The sequence below is a fragment of the Acipenser ruthenus genome, chromosome 10 (genome assembly GCF_902713425.1).
Source record: "Acipenser ruthenus chromosome 10, fAciRut3.2 maternal haplotype, whole genome shotgun sequence".
Taxonomy (NCBI): domain Eukaryota; kingdom Metazoa; phylum Chordata; class Actinopteri; order Acipenseriformes; family Acipenseridae; genus Acipenser; species Acipenser ruthenus.
The window spans coordinates 38,966,761-38,974,575 of record NC_081198.1 but is presented as its reverse complement, the minus strand read 5'-3'; the positions used below and the strand labels follow the sequence as shown (position 1 = coordinate 38,974,575).

General features: G+C 35.3%; 1 protein-coding gene across 3 annotated transcripts in view; it reads left to right on the top strand.

Annotated features, from left to right (window-relative positions):
- Positions 1–1,504: 1,504 nt before the first annotated feature.
- The window catches only part of znf385b (zinc finger protein 385B), an 85,427-nt gene continuing 79,116 nt past the window's right edge, over positions 1,505–7,815 (top strand). For 2 of the 3 annotated variants that reach the window (XM_059032198.1, XM_059032196.1), the window contains exon 1: positions 1,505–1,650. The gene's annotated coding sequence lies outside the window, so the exon portion shown is untranslated. The remainder of the gene's footprint in view (positions 1,651–7,815) is intronic. The other variant, XM_059032195.1, reaches the window with a different exon arrangement.

The window sequence follows — 7,815 nt, the reverse complement described above, 5'->3', positions numbered from 1 at the left end:
ACCATACATTTAGCAAAAACATTGAAATAACTAATATTTTAAGTATCCACAAGATGACCACAGGAAATTCACTGGTAACGGTGGAGACTGGGTGGTGTCTTACAGCACTATATTTAAACTTTGGCTCTTACCATTTCAGACCTTAGCATATGATCCATTTCCATTTTATAGAATTAGATATACTGTAGGTCATACTAGAAGTAAGTTCCCTTAATGATATGACATATTTGTCATATAGATACATCTACAAATCATTCTGTAACCTTCTATATGTCCTATTGATACATCTACAGCACATTATTTAACCTTTGACAAGCAAGAATGATTCTACTATTGTAATTAAAAATATATATTTTACTATATGCCTTGTCTAGAGCTCAGCTCTGGGAATATGTCACGTGTACATCCTCAGAGACACTGAAGAGGATAAAAGTCTGCACAAAATCCATTAAATAGGGGATGTTACTGAGTTGTCCTTTTTGAGTTCTTAATTGTAAATTATCAAAATAAAAACAACTGCAACTATTCAATATAATGATTATGTTCTGTATTTTCCAGAACTGCCTAAAACAGCATTTTTTTTAGGACTACACGGTAAAGCACTGAAAGTCCTCTGTCATATCTGAAGACCAGACCAGAGTTTGGAATTTAACAAGTTTGAAAAGTCTCCACAGTTTCCAGGCTACTGTTATGCACAAAGAAAATCTTTGTTCCCAGCTGGTCACCAGCTGTATTAAACATGGTATCTATAGTGTTGACTACAAAGAAGGTTGTCCCTTGAGTCATCCTGGTTGAGGGCTTTATCTCTTGATTCTCAGTGCTCCTAGTGCTCTTTGCGCCACGCTTTCTCATCACACACAATCCAGTCATGCAAAACCAGTTCACTCAGCCTTCTTTCTGGCAGAAGCAATCTCCTTGTACAGTATTTGGCATTCTTTCCCATGCACTTATGATACTGTAAATGCATTATCACAATGATAATCTTCTCCACATTGAATACAGGGTGTAGGGGACATCATGGACAGCAGAGATGGGACTGGTTTGACGTGCGAAGTCAGCAAGTTGTTGTTTTAATTGACCATTCCTCAATGATTTCCTTTAGGGAGGTTGGCGATGGAAATATGGAGCAGTACTGTTCTTTTACAAATGTTTTGTGTGAAACATCAGTCATTTGTGCAGCTTTAAATAAATATGTAGCCTACTAAATAATATGCATGATGTGACTTGAGTATGATGTGTGTTATGAGAAAGAAATAAATAAATAATGTGTGTGTGTGTGCGTGTGTTCATAATCTTGCCAACATAGGCTACTCCTACAACTGCACTAGATCGCGTTATTGTCTAGACTAGCGTAGTAGAGAAATATGATTTTTATGTTCTTTAAGTATTTAAAACAAATCACACTAATCCATGAACATCTACAAATCACAGCAGTGACAGAGGACTACATGCAGGGGGAAAACTAGGGCATTTCTGTACTCAGGTACTGAAGAGCGAGCTTATAATGAGCATGCGTAGAAAGGTCCTGGAGGTAGAACGCAGTATTGTCAAACATTTGTAAAGCTCTACTCGAGAAAGGAGTCGCCTGCCCGCTGCATTAGCGAACTCTGAACAACTTCTTTATTTCCAACCAGTTACAGTCTGCTCAAGGTAAGAATAAAACAGTGCTAATTTAATTGGGCATTACATTATCACTTGCTACAGTACATGTTTTTTTTTTTCTTTTTTTTTTTTTTGCATGGATTGGAACCGAGAAATAATATTTTGAGACTGCATGTGAAATGCAAATTAACACATGATAGAAAAATACATTTATTGCTGTGCATACTTGCAATATGTTATAGTTCTTTAATTTTAGAGATGCATGGTGTTTTTTTTGTTTTGTTTTTTTTGTTAACGATATTGGAATCATTTACTGTTCAAAAGTTGCAGAGAACAGAAAGCAAAGGTTGTTATGTGAGAGAGATTTGGTAGGATGGTGTTAATAAAATAGATTACGCTTCTACTGTATTTGTTTTTCCTACGTAATGGAAACGCCGCGTCCCGCATCCCAAGAAAGTTTTGATAAAGTCGAACTGATATTGCATTTGACGTTACCTAAGTCAGTGCAGTGTATGCTGTAGAGCTGTGTGTATGAGTTGCATCGGTTACGCGATACTATCTCTAGAACTACAAAAAAACGCTCTGCACTTACCTAAATGTATATACCGAAATTATGAGTATTTTATATATCGTAGTCACGTTTATTCACAGATTTTTCATCAACACCTAATGTGACGAGTTTTGCAATACATTAAAGTAACATTATCCGTTAAAAATAATTTTTAACCCCGCGTAAAGCAGTTTGCTCCTTTGCAAACATCTTAATACTACAACAAACCTTTCCCAGTCAAAAGAGCGTGAACGGATTTTCAGTAATATTCCATCTAAATCTATTAATTGTTGTTCAGAATGATGATTATTATTTTTTTTCAAAGGGCAAACAAATAGTTTACTGCATTGTTTTAGGTTGATAAAACAAGGTACATTTTAGATAGACCTGACCTTCATAAATAATGTAACAGCCCATTTTGTTTGTAATCCTCTGACAAACTGGTTGAATTGATAACAGAGTGGGAGGATTTAGGCACCTCTTCAATCTGTCAAGCTGTGGTGGCAGCAGTGGAAAGCCAAAGCCACATTTGTAATCCTCTTCGGTTCTATATCAATCATTGTGATCTAAATATAGTATAAAGATGCATCGGGATAAAGTGACCTGTCATTAAAAGCTTTGCAGTTCTGCTTTCATACCTGGGTGCACTAGCTGGTGGATAAAATGCATGACGGCTACACCATACTATGTTATTCTGTGGCTAGTACATTTAAAAAAAAAAAAATACAACTGGAATGTGATGCTCTAAGTGTTGGCCCTTTTAGAGCATTTCATGTAAAAGGGTATTGTCAACAAAATAACAAGGTGCATGCCCACACAATACGAAAATAATGCTGCCAAGATTAAAACAGATGGTAAAAAGTCTCATGCTGTTATCATCACTTTGGGCATATTTCATGGTTAGGCTACAAAGCTGCCTATGAAAACCTTTGTTAATGCAGTATAACTATCATTCACTGGGGTTATCTTGTCTGAGGCAGGTGTATATTGTAAATAAAACTTAACTAACAACCTTATAGGTTTACAATTTAAAGAGTAGCAGATCTTAATTACACAGGGGGAAACCTCTGCTGGATTAATATTGGTATTTAGATCCTCACTGTTTAGTTCATTAAAATAGGCTTCTGTGTCTGTACACTTCTTGATATATGCAGGGTTTATATTCATCATAGGGTATCACATAGTTTTTAAATACCAGATTTTTTAATATATATATATATATATATAGAGAGAGAGAGAGAGAGAGAGAGAGAGAGAGAGAGAGAGAGAGAGAGAGGTAGATAGATATTTTTGAGAACAAAGATGAACTTTCTTCTGTTCTATAAACCTAGTCTTACACACAGTGTTTCAAAATGTGTTTATACACATAGGTACTCAAAGTAGACTTCAGTTGTATGTAAAAGAATACAAAAAAAGCTTTGAAATGGTTGCTCTTTATGCTTTAAATTAAACATGCTTAATGTCACTTTGTTTTGTGATGAAAAAGAGGAAATTGTAATTACTATTAACAGAAAACACATGCTGACTGTGACCTCAACAATACAGAGGCATCTAAATATATTAACATCTTTGTACATTTTTATAATGTAAAGCTATGTGGTGTTAATTTGAGCATTACACGTTTCTACTAGTATTGTGCCTTTAAATATCTCAGGCAGATCATGTTGCCAGTATGGACTAAGGCAGATGAATAAGGCGATGCGTCACCTTAGTAAACACCATCCAACCCATGTCAGAATTAACACTGATGTAACACTGCAGTACATTGAGTATTGACTGAGATAGTGGCACGTGGTGCTTATCAGTACTGTGCTTTGTAGCCTGTATGTTGACTGCTTGTTACTGGGCTTGTGTGTTATTAATTAGTTATATTGGCTTTTGATTCTTTTTGTGTGGTGTTGTAATTAACCCAAATTGACTCAAATGTGTAAGTCATGTTACCACTGATTTTTAGTATTTAATTTGACACCTCAGTGTAATGATTGCATTGTGTTAAATTGATGATATACAATTACCATGTTGATGCCCTTGATTAATTATCAGGGTAAATCGACCATAATCCATAAAACAAATACACTACACATTTCTAGGAAACTTAATCATTAAATTGTAATCGTTATGATGAATTGAAATGACACATTTAACCACTCAGTGTGTAGTTCCAATTCTTAAGACACATTCTTTACAAAGTGATTTAGGCTAGAAGAATGAATTTGATGTAATGCACTGTTGTACTGTAAAATAATGAAATGCAGGGAGCATTTTTTTTTTTGTAGAACTCCTGTACTTTACACAATTGTTTCCCATTTTACATGTCATTGTGATTCTTCCTAGTTGTATTATCTGAAGATGACATCACTCTCTTTCCAGCAAGACAGAGTTGCTATCCGGCCAGTGCAAATAATGTCGATTTGTTTCAGCTATTCTGCAAACTGTACAACAAATGTACAATAAATAAATACAGTGCATAGAGAAAAAAAGAAAAATAAAATTTAATATACTTTACAACAAGCTCATGTTCATTAAAACATATCGAGTCAAATATGGTACATTGGTACTACTTGGTAAAGTATTAACTATTCCTGTACAAAAGCATGGTTTGTCATTTTCTGTAGGACCCCAAATAATTTCTTTGGAAAGGTATTCTCTTAGGATTTTGGACAAAGTACAAATGACACTGGTGGGTTTACTTTACAGTATGTGCTATAACTTATCTGATTGATGTGCTGTAGTTACTCTGTGTGCTCTAATATTTTCCATGTTCTAACATTAATTTTTTTAGCAGTGCACTTTAAATTACATTGCCAATCAGGAACATACAATTTCGAGTTTATTTATTATTTTCTAATTTATTTCAAACTTAAATACTAACATTTTATCAGTATCTAAACTTGCCTGAGCAATCTAGTAATAATACTGGTATGTTACTACTGTACTTCTAGTACTTTTTTTTATTTGTTCTTTGACTTTTCTGTCCATTTTGAGAACAGATTTATTAGAATGGGTGGGGTAATAATCTGATTTGATTATTTATAGAATTCAGCTTGTTTAATTGTATAATGGCATTTATCCCCTTATCCACACGCACAGAATTCTGATGGCTGTCGAAAGTGATTAATGTTAGTAAAAGAGAGGCCTGAGTGATTTGGGCTCCAAAAGCATCTAGTGTCTATCAATCAGGAGTGTTCTACAATATGCTGATGGCAGCTTCAGTAACATACAGTGGTAGTTTCCAAGTTCTAAAAAAAAAAATGCATTCATTCTCTGCCAAGGACATCCAAATAGTATCTTGTACACTCTATAGAGACCAAATCCCACTGGATAATTTGGGCTAAATTTAGATCCAGCTTGGGCCTGAATTCACCACCTTTTTTTTTTTTTTTAAATATATATATGGCTTGTAATTTTGAAATACTAGCACACACTGATTCATATATCAATTAATCAATCAGGAGGCTGTGTGGTCCAGTGGTTAAAGCAAAGGGCTTGTAACCAGGAGATCCCCGGTTCAAACCCCCCCTCAGCCACTGACTCATTGTGTGACCTTGAGCAAGTCACTTAACCTCCTTGTGCTCCGTCTTTCGGGTGAGACGTAGTTGTAAGTGACTCTGCAGCTGATGCACAGTTCGCACACCCTAGTCTCTGTAAGTCGCCTTGGATAAAGGCGTCTGTTAAATAAACAAATAATAATAATAAAATCAAGTGAATGTTTTACTGATCCCATTTGTCACTGAACACCTGCAGGGATGGAAATAAGTCTCCCATTGCATAGCAGTTTGATCCATTATTATTGGTTTAATAAGACACACCTGAGCTTGTTACCTGTACACTGTGGCTAATTAAGCACATATAAAAACCTGGAATGGGTTTTTTGTCTTGGTTGTAGCTATTTAATTTTACTGGGTTATAATATGCATAGTTAATCTTAATAACTTCAGATGTTATCCCTAGTTGAATGTCCCTGTTACATAAGATAAATTATATAATACAAATTAAGAAAGCCATTTTTTTTATGTAATACTGTTCTAAATGATCTCTGCATGTGTTATTTGTTATGAATATTTTTTCACAAAATCATAAACTATCAATGTAAATAGATTTTATTTAGAATTATGTTTTTTCCAACAACTTTGGGCTGGTTGTTCATTTTGTCTGGAGAGATTGATCAAGTTCCCCCCACGAGGCACTAGATTCAGTAGATACAGTATCCTGTATTTGGGCAGGCCAGATGAGGTGTTTGAGGTCCTTGCAGATACGTTGGTTGTACCCATCCCTGCCAGAAAAGAGTATGTGGTGTTCATTTGCTAAGATGTTAAGATACGGTTAGCACATGACCTCACCTGAGCACATCAGATCTTAATTCAATTGGTATCCAACATCATGGACATGGAATTCTCAGCCCAGAAGATTAGACAGGGTTTGTAAAGGGAGTGCTGTTTTCCAATGTGTGGACTCCATGTCAGGCCTGTCTTTGATTGCTGCAATACACAGCCTATTTTGCAAGACAGTGTAAACAAATCTCTACTGATATACTGCATAAACCTTTCTCAATAGAACAGCCAGTAAATCTGCTATAAGGCTACACTCTGCTCTTATTGATATTCCGGACCACTGCTTCCTCCTAGGGCTATTATGAAGTACAGTAATGATAATCTGCTTTCTTCCAGTTGCTCTTTCCACCCACAACCCTCAGTGCAATATGTGACCCCCTTATTGCTGAATGAACCCCCTTGAAGATGATTCTGCAAAGGGAGCACTAAGGCACTGATGTAGCAAAGAACTGGCTTTACCTGAACTTTAAAGTTTACAGATAGTATTTAAAAAAATATTGTTTAAGTTTGGTACTCTTCAGAAGCTTTATATAATAGATTTGTAGTCCTTGCCTTTGCATGAAGTCTCTCTTGCACAAAGAAAGCTGATTTATTATATTTATTAGAGAAATACATTTATTAAATGGTAAGCTGCTACCACAGGAACATTCACTTGCAAAATTGCGTTTGAAAGTAATTATCACAGATAACTGGTTCCCATGCCTGTAATAGTACGTGGATGTGACAGTGTAGCAGTATCAATAACCAATAAGTAGGGTTCTTCAGCGAAGTGGTTTCTTCAACCCATGCAGCAAATATTACATTTTGCTTTCGTCATTGAAATATAAATCATTGCAAATAAAACATCATATTTTATAAATACATACTCATAGTCATTAGTAATTTTGTTTAGTTTCCTAACCATTCAAAATGATATGCTTAAGTGACCCTTTAATTAGTTCTCATTCTGTCCTGTGGTGATTTATAACTCTCTAACTCTTACGTTAAAATGATGTACGGCTTAATGAAGCAACCGTGTTGGTTCGTACTTGTAATTGTCTCAATGGTTTTTCACGATCAACTAACCTGCGTGTGTGTGTGTGTGTGTGTGTGCTGACAGGGAAGCACCAGTAAAAATCTGACTTCATTTATCATCCGTGACATCATCAGCGGGAAAAGGGTTTATTGCTAAAAAAACAAAAACACCTTTTCATGGTGTTTTTCTGTTTATGATTTATTTGTTAATGCACTCTGCAGACTGAAATGTCTTGCTGCAGGCTTACATGTAATGTGGCTCATGCATGCTATGTTGTTAGACCATACTAAGAAAATTAACAACATGCAATAAATTAC